Source organism: Pelophylax lessonae (genome assembly GCF_965119305.1).
Source record: "Pelophylax lessonae genome assembly, chromosome: 5".
Lineage (NCBI taxonomy): Eukaryota > Metazoa > Chordata > Amphibia > Anura > Ranidae > Pelophylax > Pelophylax lessonae.
The window spans coordinates 553,917,308-553,937,196 of NC_138772.1; the positions used below are offsets into that span (position 1 = coordinate 553,917,308).

General features: G+C 46.7%; 1 long non-coding RNA gene across 1 annotated transcript in view; it reads right to left on the reverse strand.

Moving 5' to 3' along the window:
* Positions 1-12,245, reverse strand: part of LOC309555797 — a 73,814-nt gene extending 61,569 nt beyond the window's left edge. The window contains exon 1 of the long non-coding RNA XR_014225279.1: positions 12,082-12,245. This is a non-coding gene — a long non-coding RNA (uncharacterized lncRNA). The remainder of the gene's footprint in view (positions 1-12,081) is intronic.
* Positions 12,246-19,889: the final 7,644 nt, after the last annotated feature.

Consider the following 19,889-nt stretch of genomic DNA (forward strand, 5'->3'; position numbering starts at 1 on the left):
TTTATATGAAATTCCCCCCCAAAAAAATATAAAAATCAAAATTTTTTAACATTTTAGGCCAATTTGTTTTCTGCTACATATTTTTGGGGAAAAAAATCGCAATAAGCGTGTTTTGATTGGTTTGCGCAAAAGTTATCGCAGCTACTAACTACGGGAAATTTATGTCATTTTTATTGTTTTTTTTTAACTAGTAATGGCGGCGATCTGCGTTCTTTTTTGCGGGACTGCGACATTGCGGCGGACAGATCGGACCCCTAACTGACATTTTTTACACTTTTGGGGTTACCAGTGACATTACTACAGTAATCAGTGCTATAAATATGCACTGTTACTATAATAATGACACTGGCAGGGAAGGGGTTAACTTTTATTGGTGATCAAGGGGTTAATGTATTCCTGGTGCTTACTGACGTGTGTGGGGGGAGGGGACTGTGTGACACAGGCACAGATCGCAGGTTCACAACAATCACAACAATCACAACAATCCTGTAATCTGTGACTGCCTGTCACTTAGGAGATCCGCCCGCTCTGTTTACACAAGCGGGTGGATCTCCTCACTCGATCGCCGACGATCGGGGAAGAGCAGCGGTGATCACCGCCGCTCCTCCCCTGGCCCGACTCCCGCTGTGACTGAATCCATCGGGAGCGAGCCTCTGGCGGCGCGCGCGCGGCGCCCATAGGGGGAGGAGTCCAGCGACGTAGACCTACCTCGCTGGACGATAACGAGCCACTTTGCCGCAGTACGCTCCATGTGAGCAGTCGGCAAGTGGTTAACTGATAGGGCCCGGACCTGGTACAGGAGGGCTGGCTGTACTGCCTTATTAACAGCCCTGGAGCACAGGGTGAATAGGGTATGCCCAGGCACAGCCGGCACACCCTGTGCACATGGTGTCATTATTGATGAATAGCACTACATGTGTGACGCATTTTATGAACACATGTACATTTCCCCACGTTCATGCACTGCACTAATATAGATGTTGGTTTAGTTGCACTCTTCCAGGATCCAGATCTCAGACTTTATTACCCCTCTATTGGAGGCTGATATCACTTTGGAAATGCTGCTTCTGTGGAATCCACTTCACCTCCTGATTGCACCCTCTCAGGAAGATACAAATGTCAATAAAATCAGAAAAATCAGGGATTTCAATAACATCAAATCATTTATTGATCAAAGATAAAATCCAACAATAATCACTGCCATGGACTATGTGCAACTAATAGCATGTGTAGAGCAGAAGGCAGATCAGAGCTCCCTCCATGCCTGTCTATCACTAGTGCTGGTGAGAGAGGGGGGGGGGGTCATATTTACTATTATAGAAATGTATTCCATTTATTATTTATATGCTAAACATAACATTACATTTACTTCTGCACAAGTAACTATGAGCGTTCCCATGATTGGAGGTTTGTATCTGTGGCATCCCGGAGGTCTCAGGCGAAGGGCAGCATTCCGAAGAGGCAAAACACACAACTACTTGCCACCTTTAATCTTTTTGCAACTGTTGGGATCTGGTCTGGGGCGAAGTCCGCCATTGCTTCAAATTCCGAATCCACTTCATCGAAGATCTTCAAAAAAAGGCAAAAGGAAGCGTGATTGTAACAAACGGTTATAAGTTCAATCACACACACAGAAGAATCGATTTATTAATACTATTACCAGATTCACAGAACAACCTGCAGATTTCTGTGGTGGTCGGTGGTGAGTGCCCCTTTAAATGTTGGTGGTCAGTGGCCAGCAGTACCCCATAACCATTGGTGGTCAGTGGCGTTATCCCTCCATAAGACACTCATGCGGTCAGTGTACACCCTTTATGGTCTATATGTACTCTTTAAATACACCTCTTTCTGCTCAGTGCACCCCTTACTGCTCAGTGTACCCCTTGCTGCTCAGTGTACCCCTTGCTGCTCAGTGTACCCCTTGCTGCTCAGTGTAGCCCTTACTGGGGTCAGTGCCCTTGCTGTTCAGTGAACCCCTTACTGCTCCCTGTAGCACTTTCTTCTCAATGTAGACCTTGCTGCTCAGTGTACTCATATTCTGCTCAGTGCAACCTTTGCTGCTCAGTGAACCCCTTACTGTTCAGTGTAGCCTTTTCTGTTCAGTGAACCCCTTTCTGCTCAGTGTACCCCTTGCTGGTCAGTGTAGCGCTTGCTGCTCAGTGTACCCCTTACTGTTCAGTGTACCCCTTGCTGGTCAGTGTACCCCTTACTGCTCAGTGCACCCTTTGCTGCTCAGTTTAGCCCCTGCTACTCAGTGTACTCCTTGCTTATCAGTGAACCCATATGTGTCTCAGTGTACTCCTTGCTTCTCAGTGCACCTTTTGCTGCTCAGTTCACCCCTTGCTGCTCAGTGAACCCCTTGCTACTCAGTGCACCCTTTGCTGCTTAGTGTAGTCTTTGCTCCCCAGTGAACCCTTTGCTGCTCAGTGTAGCCTTTGCTGCTCAGTGCACCCCTTGCTGCTCAGTGAACCCCTTGCTACTCAGTGCACCCTTTGCTGCTCAGTGCACCCTTTGCTGCTCAGTGCACCCCTTGCTGCTCAGTGTACCCCATGCTACTCAGTGCACCCTTTTCTGCTTAGTATAGCCTTTGCAGCTCAGTGTACCCCTTGTTGCTCAGTGCATTCCTTGCTACTCAGTGCACCCTTTGCTGCTCAGTGCCCCCATTTGCTGCTCAGTGAACCCCTTACTGCTCCCTGTAGCACTTTCTTCTCAATGTAGACCTTGCTGCTCAGTGTAGCCCTTGCTGCTCATTGAACCCCTTACTGCTCAGTGTAGCCCTTGCTGCTCAGTGTACTCATATGCTGCTCAGTGCAACCTTTGCTGCTCAGTGTACCCATTGCTGCTCATTGTACCCCTTGCTGTTCACTGCACCCCTTGCTGCTCAGTGCACCCTTTGCTGCTCAGTGTAGCATTTGCTGCTCAGTGAACCCCTTGCTGCTCAGTGTAGCCCTTGCTGCTCAGTGCACCCTTTGCTGCTCTGTGTATCCCTCAAGTGGTTAGTGTGGCCTCTTGCTGCTTACTGTATCCCCTTTGCTAGTCAGTGTACCTCTTGCTACTCATTGTAGCCCTTGCTGTTCAGTGTAGCCTTTGCTGCTCAGTGTAGACCTTGCTGCTCAGTGAAGCCTTTACTCTTACTGCTCAGTGTACCCCTCTAGTGGTTAGTGTGGCCTCTTGCAGCTTACTGTATCCCCTTTGCTAGTCAGTGTACCCATGTTCCTGCTCAACATGCCCCCTTAGTAGTAGGTGCCCCCCTTTTGTTGGCAGTCTGTGGACCATTTCTGTTTACCTTTGTGATTGCTGTGATTGGTTCACGTCAATCACAAAGCACCAAACTGCTTGGATTGCCTCTTTGTACTTTGCCTGTGATCTGTGATGTTCAATGACAGCCCAGTCACCGCATTCAATGTATGCACTGGGCGCCCCGTGTGTTTTCTTCAACACCAATTATAAACAGCGCTCCAGAAAACTGATTCCACCAACCTGCTGTTTTCTTTACCATGGCGCAGAATTAAGGTGGCTAAGCCGCCCACAAGGATCACATTCTGTACTGAGCTCTTAAAGGTCCAGCAAAGGAAATAAGCTGGGCTGGCCAGGGCAGCTTCTATCCCCATCCCACCTCCAAGTGATAGATAAAAGTTGGGAGGTTTTTGGTCATTTTAAAAATATGTCAACCTATTTATGGCGGATCGGTTTGTTTCTATTTAAGGTGATCTATAAATTGATCGATATCTTTGATCATATAATGGATTAATTAAAAAGACAGCAGTGCCAGCTGCTCATATTTTAATCCTCTCGGGTTCCATGTAGTGTCTACAAATCATAAAACTTTATCTACTAGATCATGTGTCTCCACATATGTATTATTTTCAAAAAAGATTAAAATGTTATTGCATATTTATTTTGCCGGTAAAATGACCCTTTAAACCTATCAGTGGATCCCGGGGCTCAGACCACCTGTAATATACAGCATGGGGCAATGGCAGATTGTTAATAAAATATATATGAAGCCAGTTACCCGTTCATCGTCTGGTATCTCGACGTCTCCCAGAGGGTCAGAGGTCGGAGCGGACAATATGACGGCCATGTGGACACATAGGGAGAGGACCAGAAAGAGACCCATCTGAGGATATCCTGATATACCTGCACCAGGTACAGCTCCGTCTGCCTGACACTGTTTAATCCCGGACTTTATATTTACTCTTTATATTACAGAGAGGACGGAACATCCACCGCCACTCCTTTTAAAGCTAACTTCCAACTTCATTCCAAAAAAATGCATATGAATGTTAGAAAGCGAGTAAATGGGAAGAAGAGCTTGCAATCCATAACCAGGCTTTACTGAACAATGAGCAAAAATGTATCACTCTGGCCGCCCCTTTAGTTTTGTACTGACTCCTCTCCTGGACTGAAATGGCTTGCACTGATTTCACTGCACACTGTGAGCTTCTCACAAGGTGCATTAGAAGCTCCAGCAAGTTGGATAGAGCCCCGCCTCTTTTCCTGGCTGGGGGACACCCAGCATCCTTTCAAGAGCCCTCAGTCCTGATGCAAGCAGTGGACGGGCCCTTGGGAGGAGTTATGCAAATACCAAAATGCATTTATGGGTGGGTGTAAGTCTGGAGGAGTGGGCTTTCCCAGGCAGGATGCATTTGCACAGGTAACGCCCACATGTGATGCTGAACCGAAATCCAATGAATGAAAGGGAGCCAGGGACAGTCAGGATGGGGAGAAAAAGGCTAACTGATGGTGGATGTCCTTCAGCAGGGGTCGGCAACCTACGGCCTGGGGGCAGTAGCAGGCCTGCCACCGCTAAATGTCCAGCCCGTCAGTGCATGTGTTGAATTCTCGTTCACCGGGCCCACGGACATTTTAAGTGGTTCTTAAGCCCCTTTGTTATGTTTACACAAACGTCCCTGTTTGCTAATGAAAAGTGTCCCAGTGCCTGAGCTTTTTAATAAAATGCCGCTATACGCCCGATTTCGGATCGGCGCTCGGCGCTCACGTGACTGACCCCATCTCCCAATCTGACAGCTATAGCGGAAGGGGTTGAGAGTCCCCTGCTGGCGTCAGCAAGGAGGAGAGGAGGAGAGAGCAGGCGGTCACGTGAGTGCCGAGTGGCGCTCGGAAATCAGGTATATATTGCAGCATTTTATTAATAAAGCACAGGCACTGGGACACTTGTCATTAGCAAACAGGGACATTTGTGTGAACATAACAAAGTGGCTTAAGTAATATCTTAAGTAGCTGCGGGGGGGGGGGGCTGTGTACTATGCAGAGGGTGTGGGGTGCTGTGTAATGTGCAGGGGGGCTGTGTAATATGCAGGGGGGCTGGGAAGGGGGGGGGCTGTGTGATGTGCAGGGGAGCTGTGTAATATGCAGGGGGGGGCTGTATAATGTACAGTAAAGGAGTCCAGAGGTACGGGGGCTGTGTACTGTAAAGGAGTCCAGAGGTACGGGGGCTGTGTACTGTAAAGGGGTCCAGAGGTACGGGGCTGTGAAATGTAAAGGGGTCCAGAGGTGCGGGGGCTGTGTAATGTAAAGGGGTTCAGAGGTGCAGGGGGCTGTTTAATGTAAAGGGGGCCAGAGGTACAGAGGCTGTGTAATGTAAAGGGGTCCAGAGTTGCAGGGGGCTGTATAATGTAATGGGGGCCAGAGGTGCAGGGGTTGTGTAATGTTATCTTAATATATTAGCAGGTGAATGAGGCCCTCAATGCATTCACATACATTGAATCTGACCCTTAATTGGAAAAAGGTTGCTGACCCCTGTCCTACAACCAGAAAATGAGGCAGGCCCTATCTGGCTTGCTCAGGGGCAGACTGGCAACTTTCGGCCCAGGGGGCAAGTACAAACCAGAGGCCCATGGTGCAGTGACTCAGCCCCCCTCCCACTCTCCCTGTCCTCCTCCTGACGCCCATTCAAAGTTGAAGTAGAGTCTCCAGTGGGTCATGGAACCGGCCTTTGCTCAGACACCGTTTACACTTTCCATGCTGGGGGGGGGGGTCTGGCCTTCGCTCTGTCCTTGTCTTCAACCCGCACTCAGTAGGTCATTGGCAGGGACTTTTTTCTTCTCTTCACCAGGAATCCTTTAGCCATGTCTGTGGCAGAAGTGGTGCAGCCTTTTTACAGGGCATCAGAGTAGCCCAAGGGGCAATTGCCCCCCTGGCCCAGTCCGCCCCTGGGCTTGCTGCAGTTTCTAATGCACATTGTGGGAAGCTCATGAGGCATTTGGGGTGTCATTAACAATAATCGGCAACGCATGTATGACGTACGTTTCTCGCACACAAAATTGTGAGATTTTTTTGGCCATTCACATGCTACACCAGTATGAATGATGGCTTAATGGGCTGACAGCAGTGCCGTTGTCCTGCCGAAAACTCTAACCTGCCGAGATCTCCAACCACGTTATTTCCGGTGAGTGTACACTGGGAATAATTTGAGATTTCGAGCACTTGGTGTTTTCACACAACACCGGCAGCCTATACACCCGAGTACATGGTGTAATTAGTGCAGATTCTTACTCCGCCCGCTACTTGTCGACGCCTTGGAGGCAGCCATGTTTTTGGTTACTAGCGGGCGGTGTAAGAATGTGCACTAATTACACCATGTACTCGGATGTATAGGCTGCCGGTGTTGTGTGAAAACACCAAGTGCTCGAAATCTCCAATTATTCCCAGTGTACACTCACCGGAAATAACGTGGTTGGAGATCTCGGCAGGTTGGAGTTTTCGGCAGGACACCATCACTACCTGGTGGATCTTAGGAGACATCCACATTTCTCCAGGGATATCAGCCACCATGCTCTCCTCACACCGCTTAATTGTGACAGCAGGATCCATGGTTACTGTCTTTAGCTCATTGTCTCAGTTGCTTGCGTGCAGAATAGCGGTATCCCGGACGAGCCTCCACATTCCCCAGTTTGAGATTCTGATTTACTGCAACAGCTGGTCCCCTCAGGTTTTCACTGATTCTTTACGGCCTGAGGGATATCCCAGTCCTCTAGTTCTTCGGAGGCTTGACCCACCCATAATTCAAAGTCCTCCTGACGGGACAGGGACTCTTCCTGAGAATAACCGCAACTTTCTACCGGGATGGAACCATTCTTTATGAAGTTCTCCATCCCTACACCCCAAATCCAACCTATTCATGCATAGGACATTTTTTCAAAAAATGGTAAACATTTTTACAATTGTTTTATTTTACATTTTTTTAAATTATTTATTACAATGTTTAATTATTATTATTTTTTTTTACAATTTGTTATTTTTTATAACAGGACAGGGAAACCTGCTGGGGGAAGGGGGCTTCACAGTGAAAGGGAAGCACAGGGGAAAGGGGAAGCAGAAGCAGGCAGAACAGGAAGAGGGATCGGAATGATGCCCTGTGTCTGTGTCTCTCCCTGCAGCAGGTGAAAGCTGGCAGTAGGGGGAGAAAATGGCTTTCAGCTGCTGCAGAGAGCCGAACAGGACCGCACTGATTCCCCGTGCTGATGTGGCCCCCCTGTGTGGCCGGGTCCCCGACTCTCTGTTCTCCTCCGCTGTGTAACACCAACGCTGCCAGGGCGGGGTGAGAGCAGAGCATACTCTGTCCTTTGTACACACAGCAGCAGGGAGGGGGAAACCTGAGGCCTCCACCAATCAGCGGTCTACCGGCTACACTCCCCCCACCAGAGAAACTTTGGTCCCCAAAAGAGGGACTGAGTCCAGCAACAAATAAGTATCCATAACCTGTTACAAGACTTGAGCAAACAGTGAGCTCCTGACTACACTCAAAACTGCACTTAATGCTTAGTGCATTAGGGGTGGCAATAACAATGAACAGCACGGCCTTTGTGCACTATACTAGTGTGAATGAGGGTTTAATTGCTCTCTCCCAGCATCCAGATGTCAGACTTTATTAACTCTCTCTTCGAGGTTACTATCACTTTGACATTGCTGCTTCAGTAGCAGTGGTGGCCTGGCCATTGGGGGCGCAGGGGCGCAGTCCCCCCTATCCATGCGTCCGGCCCCCTAATTTACATGCAGGGCACCGGACGCATGGATTCCAATGGGTTTTTTTTTCACGTGATTAAAGCCAGAGGCTATAAAAGGCTTGAAAAAGGGTGGGCTCAGGGCGCGGAGCACTTCGCCCTGAGCCCACCCAGTTGTGTGACAATAACGAATGAATATTCGCTATTGCCACACTGATTCTCCTCCTGGCCAATCAGGAAGCAGGTCCTGAGACCCGTTTCTCAATTGGCTGAAAGGAGAAGCCATGTTATTGGCCAAGGAGGAGGAGGAGGGAGGAGACGCAGAGGAAGCCCATGGAGGAGACTGAGGGGGAAGCTGCCGCAGCTGCTGCTGCTGCTGCCTGCCCAGGGTGATTGAGCCCTGGGTTAGGTGTGTGGGCTGGAGCTGGTGTGGTCTGGGGGGGTATGGTGTGGTCCATCTGCCCCCCCCCACCCCCCGACACATGGAGTACCAATTGCCACTGTTCAGTAGAATCTACTCCACCTCTGCACTCTCCCAGAAAGATCCAAAATGTCAGTAAAAATAAGAAAAACCAGGGATTGCAATAGCATCAAATCATTTATTGATCAAAGATAAAAATCCAACAAAAATCACTGCCATGGACTATGTGCAACTAATACCCTGTGTAGAGCAGAAGACAGATCAGAGCTCCCTCTAGCGTTCATCTATCACTAGTGCTGGTGAGGGATATGGATTGACTATTATAGCAATGTGTTTTATTATTTATACACTAAAATGTTACATTAATTTAACTTCTGCACAAGCAACTATGAGCGTTCCCATAATTGGAGGGTTGTATGTGTAGCGTCCCGGAGGACTCAGCCGAAGGGCAGATTTTCGAAGATGCACTGCAAGCAGCTACCCGGCGCCATTGGATACTTTGGGATCTCGTCTGTGACTGGGTCCTCGTTTGTTTCGTATTCCAAATCCGCTTCATTGGAGAACTTTATAAAACACAACAGGAAGCATGATTGTAACAAATAATTACCATTTCAATCATATACACATATGTGATGATTTGTAAAGTTTTTAAATTACTATTTGCCACGTGAAAGTGCAAACACACTGCTCATAAAAATTACAGGAACCCTTTTTTTAATTAGAGTATAGCATCAAGTCAATTAAACTCTTGGGATATGGATCTGGTCAGTTAAGTAGCAGAGGGGGTTGTTAACCACTTCCATGCTGGGTGATTTCTGGCACTCCGCTCCTACATGTAAAAATCATCATTCTTTACTAAAAAACCCCAAACATTACATATTTTTTTTTTTTTTAGCAGAGAGCATAGGGAATACAATGGCGGTCATTGCAACTTTTTATGTCACATGATATTTGCGCAGAAATTTTTCAAACAAGTTTTTTTGGAAAAGAAAACTGTTTTGTGAATTAAAAAAACCAAAACACTAAAGTTAGCCCAATTATTTTGTATAATGTGAAAGATGATGTTACGCCGAGTAAATAGAAACCCAACATGCCATGCTTGCGCACACTCGTGGAATGACGCTAAACTTCGGTACTTTAAACTCTCCATAGGTGACACTTTTTTACAGGTTACCAGTTTAGAGTTACAGTTGAGGTCTAGGGCTCAAATTATTGCTCTCGCTCTAACGATCGCGATGATAACTCACATATATGGATTGAACGTTGTTTACATATGTGGCTGCGACGTAAGCATGCGTTTGCTTCTGCGTGCGAGCCACGCGGGGACGGGGACACTTTACATTTTTTTTATTGTTTATTTTATTTGATTTTTTTTTTTTTTTTTTTTTTTACACTTTCTCTTTAATTTTTTTTCTTTTTTGATCACTGTTATTCCTATTATAATAGGAATAGTGAATGACAGGTCCTCTTTATGGGGAGATGTGGGGTCAATAAGACCTCAGATCTCTCCTACAGGCTAGAAAGCTTGAAACAAAAAATAAACAATCTCAGCTGAATTGCGAGATCGGTGCAGTATTGAAACTTCCAGGCCGGGCGTGACGTCATCACGTCGCGCCCGGGCATCCGAGAGTCAAAGAGACTGCCGGGGACCAGAGGGACTATCTGGTCCTCGCAGTCTCTATGGTACACTTCCGCCGGCGGCCGATTCCGGCGAGCCGGTAGAAGCTTTGGGGGGTGACGGGAGGGGTTCCCTTCCGCCGCCTGTAAGAACGATCAAGCGGCTGTTCAGCCGCTATGATTGTTCTTATGGTGAAGGGAATCGCCGGCTGAAAAAAATTATATCTAAATGATGCCTGCAGTTGCACCCACCATTTAGATATCCCCACTTAAAGCCCAGGATGTCATAAGACGTCCACCTAAGGGGAAGTGGTTAATCCGTTTGAGCTGCTTTGGTGTTAATTAAATGAACAACAGGGGCACTAGATGGGCAACGATGAGACAAACTCCAAAACAGGAATGGTTTCACAGGTGGAGGTCATTGACACCATTACTGTTAAAACAATAAAAAATAAATAAATAAAAATATCCCATAGTTTATAGACACTATAACTTTTGCACAAACCAATCAAAATTCACTTATTGTGATTTTTTTTTTTTTTTTTTTTTTTTTACCAAAAATATGTAGCAGAATGCACATTGGCCTAAATTTATGAAGAAATTAGATTTATTTTTTTCAATTTTTTTTTATTGGATATGTTTTATAGCAGAAAGTAAAAAAAAGATTTTTTTCTCTTTTTTTACTGTCTTCTTTTTTTGCTCCTAGCACACAAACATAAATTAATAAATAAATAAATAAATAAATAAAAGAGGTGATCAAGCTCTATTTGTGGGGAAATAAAAGAACATACATTTTATTTGGGTACAGCGTCACACGTCCGCGCAATTGTCAGTTAAAGTAATGCAGTGCCGTATCGCAAAAAATAGCCTGGTCATGAAGGGGGGGGGGGGGGGGGTAAATCTTCTGGAGGTCAAGTGGTTAAATAAGGAAAAATAACAAAAATGTTGAAAAATACTGTTTCCCTTACATTTGCATAGCATATAAAAATGCCAGCATAATACAAACACCACCAAAATGATGACCCCCCCCTTTGTGGAAAGTGGACACCCCTATGTGATCTAATTTGTTTACATTTTTGTTTACATTTGTGATCACTGTGATTAGTTCACGGTGGTCATGAGGCATGGAGCCTCTCTCTGATTGGCTCTGTGTACTTTTCAGTGGCGGCTGGTGCTCCATGAGCGGGGGGTGGGCGTTAGATAAACCACAACACCATACCCTCCCTTGGTCACCAGCTCACTCACCCTGGACATGTGGAGGGCAGGGAGCAGCAGCGGCGGCGGCAGCTTCCCCCTCAGTCTCCAGCATCTCCTCCCTCCTCCTCCCCCTCCTTGGCCAATGTCATGGCTTCTCCTTTCAGCCAATCGGGAAACGGGTCTCAGGCCCCTGTTTCCTGATTGGTGAGGAGGAGAATCTGTGTGACAATAGCGAATATTAATTCACTATTGTCACACAACTGGGTGGGCTCGGGGCGCAGTGCTTTGCGCCCCGAGCCCACCCTTTTTTGAAGCCTATTAGTGCTCTAATCGTGTGGTTCAAAAAAAAAATGTGTTTATGTGTTTTCTGCAACACCGTTTATAACCAGCGCTCCAGAAAATTGATTCCACCTACCTGCTGTTATTAATATTAAGCCGGCCATGCCAGCTTTTATCTCCATCCCTGATAGGGTCACTTTAATGACCTCCAAATGGTAGATAAAAGTCGGAAAGTTTTTGGACATGTTTAAAATGTGTCAACTTATTTTGCATAAATGGCAGATTGGTTTATTTATTTAAGGTGATCTATAAATTGATCGATATCTTTGATCAAATAATGGCAGCTGCTCATTTTTAAATCCTCTTCGGTTCCATTTAATGTCTACAAATCATCAAACTTTATCTACTGTAGTGTGTGTCTTGGCATATATATATATTTTTTTAAGTTTAAACTATTATTTTGTATTTATTTTACCTGTAAAACGACCCTTTAAGTCTATGGGTTTATCCCAGGGCTCAGAGCGCCTGTAATATACAGCATGGTGTAATGGCAGAAGGATTTCCCCGGGATCATTAATAAAGATATATGAATCCAGTTACCTGTTCATCGTCTGGTGTCTCCACATCTCCTGGAGGGTCAGAGATCGGAGCGGACAATGTGACGGCCATGTGGACACATAGAGAGAGGACCAGAAAGAGACCCATCTGAGGATATCCTGATATACCTGCACCAGGTACAGCTCCGTCTGCCTGACGCTGTTCAATCCCGGACTTTATATTTACTCTTTATATCACCGGGAGGATGAGACATCCACCGCCACTCCTTTTAAAGCTAACTTCCAACTTCATTAAAAAAAAAATCATATGAATGTTAGAAAGCAAGCGAATGGGAAGAGGAGCTTGCAATCCATAACCCAACTTTACTGAACAATGAAGACGGTCAGTGGCGGCAAAAATCTATCACTCCGGCCTCCCCTTCAGTCCTGCACAGTTTATTTTATTTATTTATTACAGGTACTTATATAGCACCATCAATTTATGCAACACTTTTACATATACAGTATCTCACAAAAGTAAGTACACCCCTCACATTTTTGTAAATATTTTATTCTATCTTTTCATGTGACAACACTGAAGAAATGACACTTTGCTACAATGTAAAGTAGTGAGTGTACAGCTTGTATAACAGTGTAAATTTGCTGTCCCCTCAAAATAACTCAACACACAGCCATTAATGTCTAAACCGCTGGAAACAAAAGTGAGTACACCCCTAAGTGACAATGTCCAAATTGGGTCCAATTAGCCATTTTCTCTCCCCAGTGCCACGTGACTCGTTAGTGTTACAAGGTCTCAGGTGTGAATGGGGAGCAGGTGTGTTAAATGTGGTGTTATCGCTCTCACTCTCTCATACTGGTCACTGGAATTCAACATGGCACCTCATGACAAAGAACTCTCTAAGGATCTGAAAAAAAGAATTGTTGCTCTACATAAAGATGACCTAGGCTATAAAAAAAATGTCAATACCCTGAAACTGAGCTGCAGCACGGTGGCCAAGACCATACAGCAGTTTAACAGGACAGGTTCCACTCAGAACAGGCCTCACCATGGTCTACCAAAGAAGTTGCTCAGCGTCATATCCATAGGTTGTCTTTGGGAAATAGACGTATGAGTGCTGCCAGCATTGCTGCAGAAGTTGAAGGGGTGGGGGGTCAGCCTGTCAGTGCTCAGACCATACTCCACACACTGCATCAAATTGGTCTGCATGGCTATCATCCCAGAAGGAAGCCTCTTCTAAAGATGATGCACAAGAAAGCCTGCAAACAGTTTGCTGAAGACAAGCAGACTAAGGACATGGATTTCTGGAACCATGTCCTGTGGTCTAAAGAGACCAAGATAAACTTATTTGGTTCAGATGGTGTCAGCGTGTGTGGCGGCAACCAGGTGAGGAGTACAAAGACAAGTGTGTCTTCCTACAGTCAGGCATGGTGGTGGGAGTGTCATGGTCTGGGGCTGCATTAGTGCTGCCAGCACTGGGGAGCTACAGTTCATTGAGGGAACCATGAATGCCAACATGTACTGTGACATACTGAAGCAGAGCATGATCAGGCAGTTTTCCAACATAACGACCCCAAACACACCTCCAAGACGACCACTGCCTTGCTAAAGAAGCTGAGGGTAAAGGTGATGGACTGGCCAAGCATGTCTCCAGACCTGAACCATATTGATCATCTGTGGGGCATCCTCAAACAGAAGGTGGAGGAGCGCAAGGTCTCTAACATCCACCAGCTCCGTGATGTCATCATGGAGGAGGGGAAGAGGACTCCAGTGGCAGCCTGTGAAGCTCTGGTGAACTCCATGCCCAAGAGGGTGAAGGCAGTGCTGGAAAATAATGGCGGCCACACAAAATATTGACGCTTTGGGCCCAATATGGACATTATCACTTAGGGGTGTACTCACTTTTGTTGCCAGCGGTTTAGACATTAATGGCTGCGTGTTGAGTTATTTTGAGGGGACAGTAAATTTACACTGTTATACAAGCTGTACACTCACTACTTTACATTGTGGCAAAGTGTCATTTCTTCAGTGTTGTTACATGAAAAGATAGAATAAAATATTTACAGAAATGTGAGGGGTGTACTTACTTCTGTGTGATACTGTATATTGCATCTAAAATATTCTCTTTCAATTTTCTGGGCATGTTTATCTTCCTTATTTAAATCTTTCCAGATTATGGTCGTAATTACAATTGAAATTATAAAATAAAATAAAAATTCTCAAATTATTTTTAATTGTAAAAATATTGAATGAAAATAAAAAAGAGTTTAAACTGACGCCCATGTTGCAACTCAGTTTAGTTTGATTGAACATTTGCAGTCTTTCCAATTGCTTCTTTTTTTACTTCAATTTCAAGAAAATGTATTGAAAAGGAGTTTACAGAAAGCAAATGCTAAGAGAAACACCCCTCCCCCAATTGAGGCTTTACTCCAATGACCCTGTTGCCCTAGCCAACATTTGGAGACAGTTCACAGAAGAGCTTTTGTGGTGCAATGCCTTCCTAAGCAACATCAAGGGAAATAACAGGGGCGGCCATTGGTGCTGTTCACACTTATGAGCTGTGTTGCCAAGCAAGCATCATTTTTGTGCAATGCATTACTGCAGCAGCACTATACAGCGCATCCCAAATGCCAGCATGTGCAATGCAAATATATTTTTAGAAAAAAACATTTCTCCTTTTTGCTGTTATTTTACTGCCATTTTGTTGTTCTGCGGTACAGTTCAGCAACCCTGAAGGAAACGATGTCACATGAAAAAAAGCACACGACATACTGCAAGATAACATAGCTCAGTGCAGTGCTACAAAAACGCAGTTAAACTGCAGGTAAATGCATTGCCTATGTGACGGAAATGCACATTAACACATTACAATAACAAACTGTAATGTGTCTCAGTGCAGATGCATGCAATGTGTTGTGAGCCACCTTCAAATGGGGTCAGTAACTGGATGGTTTTGCCCAGTGGGGAGGCTAGACATTCTTTTACCCACGGCAAAGACTTAGTTCAGCTCCCTGTCACCCTAAGAGGACGGTGTCAGTAGGACAGAGGTTGATGTCAGTAGGGCAGTGCAAGGTGTCAATAGTTTTTTTTATCTTTACTATTTTTGGAATAATTATTTATATTTTTTTAAAAGTTGGGGGGCTTTGGTGACATATTGAAGACTGTAGGTCTTGGTGCTCAGTCAGGGGAGATGGGGGTCCTGGTGTTCAGTTGGGGGAGATGAAGGGTCCTGGTGCTCATTTGAGGAGATGGAGGGTACTGGTGCTCATTTAGGAGAGATAGGGGGTATTGGTACTCAGTTAGGGAAATGGGGGGTCCGAGTGCTTTGTTGGGGAGATGGGGGTCCTGGTGCTCACTCAGGGAATATCAGGGTACTGGTGCTAAGTGGGGGGACAAGGGGGCACTGGTGCTAAGTCAGGGGAGATGAGGGGTCCTGGTGCTCAGTCAGGTGAGATGGAGAGTAATGGTGCTCAGTCAGGGCTGATGGGGGGTACTGGTGTTCAGTAAGGGGAAATGGGGGGTCCTGGTGCTCCGTCAGGGAAGATAGGGGGTTCTGGTGCTCAGTCAGGGAGATGGGGGGGGGGGTCCTGATGCTTAGTTGAGGGAGATGGGGGGTATTGGTGCTCAGTCAGGGAGATGGGGGTCCTGGTGCTCAGTTGGGGAGATGGGGGTCCTGGTGCTCAGTCAGGGAATATCAGGGTACTGGTGCTAAGTGGGGGGACAAGGGGGCACTGGTGCTCAGTCAGGGGAGATGAGGGGTCCTGGTGCTCAGTCAGGTGAGATGGAGAGTACTGATGCTCAGTCAGGGGACCTGTGGGGTGCCGGTACTTAGTCAGAGGAGATGGGAAGTCCTGGTGCTCAGTCAGATGAGGTGGGGGCTTCTGGTGTTCAGTCAGGGGAAATGGGAGTCCCTGGTGCTCCGTCAGGGAAGATGGGGGGTACTGGTGTTCAGTGGGGGGAATAGGGGGGGGGGTCCTGATGATCGGTCAGTGGAGATGAGGGGTCCTGGTGAGGTGGAGAGTAATGAGAAGATGGGGATCCTGTTGCTGTCAGGGGAGATGGGGGGTCTAGCTGCTCATTTGGGGAAGATGGAGGGTACTGGTGCTTAGTCAGAGGGGATGGGGGGTCCTGGTGCTCAGTGGGGGGAGATGGAGGGTCTTTGTGCTCAGTTAGGGAGATGGGGTACTGGTGCTCATTTGGGAAAATAGGGGGACATGGTGCTCAGTCAGGGGAGAAGTTGGGCATCAGTGCTCAGTGGAGGGAGATGGGGGGGGGGGGGGGTCCAAGCCAGGTAGACCAAGAAAGATTGCAGCCACAACTTCAAGAAGAATTGTTCAGGATACAAAGAAAACCCAATATATAACCTCAGGAGAAATACAGGCTGCTCTGAAAAAAGACTTTGCGGTTGTTTTTAAGAAACACAATACCTATGGTGGTCAGCAGGTGGGTAAAAAGTTTGTCCAAATCACAACTGCTTAGGTTTTTTCTTCTCTTGGTTTAATAGTATTCAACATGTAAAAAAGACTACATACAATAAATATATCGAATGACACATGTTTCTATGTCACTTTATTGAGCAGCAGACAATGCATATTAAAGCTCATTATGGAAGCCAGTTGATGATGCATGGAAGGCAGCTGCCAAACAGACTGAGTATTTTGCTGTCCTCCGGAAGTAACAGATTTATTGGCTCTTGGAGACTCTGAGGACTGGCAGCTTGTGCATCGATCCACTTCGGTCCTTCATTTGTGATCTGCTAAAAACAGAAAAAAAAAAAGTTGTCAGAGCTGAAATCTGAGCAAATAGCTAAATGCACCGATAAAATGCACAGGGGCGTAACTACAGGGGTTGCAGGGGTTGCGATTGCTACCGGGCCCCATGATCAATGGGGCCTGTGTGGCTCCCCTGCACACCTGGATAGGAGGGGCGGCAGGGGCAGCAAGTAGAGAAATCACTGTCGTCCTCTTTCCCCCTGTAGCTGCAGGAGAAAATGGAGGAGATTGGTTCCTCTGTATGCTGCCCCCACTCCTCCTCCTATCCAGTTCACTTGTGTTCTGCTGTCTCTGGGCCCCTGTGTGCTACCCTGGACCCCCCCCCCCCACTGTGCTGCCCCCCCCCCCCACTGTGCTCCCCCCAGGCTTGAAGGGAAGGGCCCCCGGCCAGGGGTCCGGGGGGCCCTTCATGGTTTCTTGCACCGGGGCCCTGAAGGTTCTATTTACGCCTCTGAAAATGCATACAGTAGGTATAATGGATCTGTTACACCTGCCCAAGGATCTGTAATTCCCTTCACCTGACTTTTCTCTACTGTAGGTAAATTGTACAACCAGGTCCCCTCCCCTAGCTTGTCATAGTATGGACAAAGGACTCTCTAATGGAAATTTTTATGGCATACATTTCAAAATAGTTTAACCACTTCAATACCGGGCACTTTCACCCCCTTCCTGCCCAGGCCAATTTTCAGCTTTCAGCACTGTCACATTTTTAATGACAATTGCGCAGTCATGCTACACTGTACCCATATGACATTTTTATCATTTTTTTTCACACAAATAGAGCTTTCTTTTGGTGGCATTTAATCACTGCTGGGTTTTTTATTTCTTACAAAAAAATTTAAAGAGTAAATTTTGAAAATAAATAATTTTTCTCCTTCACTGATGTGCGCTGATGAGGCAGCCCATGGGCACTGATGAGGTGGCACTGATGAGGAGGTACCAATATGCCGCACTGATAGGTGGCACTGATAGGCGGCACTGATGAGCACTGATAGGCGGCACTGATGGGCACTGATAGGCGGCACTGATGGGCACTGAGAGGTGGCACTGAAGGCCACTGACAAGCGGCACTGATGGTCACTGATGGGCAGCACTGATGGACACTGATGGGCAGCACAAATGAGCAGGCACTGATGGGCACTGACTGGCAGCACTATGGGCACTGATTGTGGGCACTGATGGTAGGCACTGTGGACAGGGCTGCTGTTATAAATCGCGGGGCCCCGTACAGACTACCTGGCAGGGGCCCCCCAAGAAAATATTAAAGATATATTTTGCTAAAATTCCAACAAAATCACTATTATCAGACACAAATATAACATAACTCGCATAATTCCTGCTAAATCTAAAAAAGAAACTATGTTAAATAAAAAAGAAGATGAGATGAGAAAAATATACAGGCTGGGCAGTTGGAGCTCAGTGATCAGAGAGACAGAGAGAGAGAAACAAAGTTACAAATAAACTCCTGAGCAGAGATAAGTGCTGGGAGGGGCACACAGGAAGGGGGATTAGTGATGGACGACTGTCTCTTTCTCAACAGATAAAAGCTGATAGCAGGGAGAGGGACAGATCAGATTCAGGTGCTGGAGGAAGATTTCTGTATTTGTTGTCCATCACTAATCCCCCTCTCTGTGTGGGCCCCCCTGTGTGCTCGGGCCCCCTACAAGAGGGCTGGTGGTCCCCCCCTATCAGCAGCCCTGACTGTGGGCACTGATGGGGGACAGTGATTGGTACTGTTTTTCACGTTTATGTAATCAGGTCACTGATGATCAGGGCCGCTGATAGGGGGGGACCACCAGTCCTCCTGTAGGGGGCCCAGGCACACAGGGGGCCCCAACAACACAGGGAATCGGTACGGACAGAGGGGCAATTACATAAGGAAGCCCTGTGCGGCTCTCTGCTGCAGCTGAAAGCCAGTTTCTCCCACTCCTGCCAGCTTTCAGCTACTGCAGGGAGAGACACAGACAAAGGGCATCGTTCCTGTAATTGCTTCTCCAACACTGATTCCCCTCCCTGTTCTGCCTGCTTCTGATCCCCCCCTTTCACTGTGCCACCCTTTCACTGTGCCAACCCCTCCTGCAGCGCTGCAGGATTCCCTGTCTTGTAAAAAAACAAATTGTAAAAAAATAATAATAATAATTAAATATTGTATTCAATTCATTAAAAAAAAAAATGTAAGCTAAAATAATTGTAAACATTTTTAACATTTTTTTTTTAAATGTAAAATAACAATTAAAAAGAGCTAATTCACGCAAGTTCACTGTTATGTTTGTGTCCGCTAATAAGGAATTTAGTGTATTTTTAGTGAAAATATTGTCCAAATTTGGATGAGGCCCTGCCAGGTAGGCTGTACGGGGCCCCGTGATTTCTAACAGCAGCCCTGCTGATGATTACCTGTCCTGGTCTCCCCTGTTAGGAGGAGCCGTTGACCGTCTCTCCTCGCCACACATTCTGACAGTGTGAGGCGAGGAGAGCCGATAAACGGCACTTCCTCATTTGGACACAGCCGATCACATGGGTAAAGAGCCATATCATTGGCTCTTTACCAAAATCGGGGTCGCGCCGTGTCCTACTAACACGACGCGGCCATGTTAACCGCACTGCGCGCCCCCCCGCAGGCGCGCGAGGGAGGCAGTGTTGCTAGGACTTTATAAAGGGCTGGAGGGAGGGGGAAGTTTCCATCTATTAGCATCACATTGGTGGGGACCTCCCAAACCCCCTGTCCGTGCTCAGCGTTCTCTGCACTAACCGCCATCATGGCCTTAATGGCCTCGTGTATTGGCTTGATGGTCTCGTGTGTTGGGGGCGGTGCCAGGCGCCACTAGCCCAGGGTTGTGTGGAAGGTCCCACCAACGTGATGCTAATTGAGGGGTACTCCAACCTCCCTCCAACCCTTTATAAAAGTTCTGGGGACCAGGGAACTTTAGCTGCTTGAGCTCACTGGATTTCTATACAGCCACTCCTGGCAACAACCGGTAATCTACACCAGAGGGGTTTCTTTATATATACAGTACCTCACAATAGTAAGTACACCCCTCACATTTTTGTAAATATTTTATTCTATCTTTTCATGTGACAACA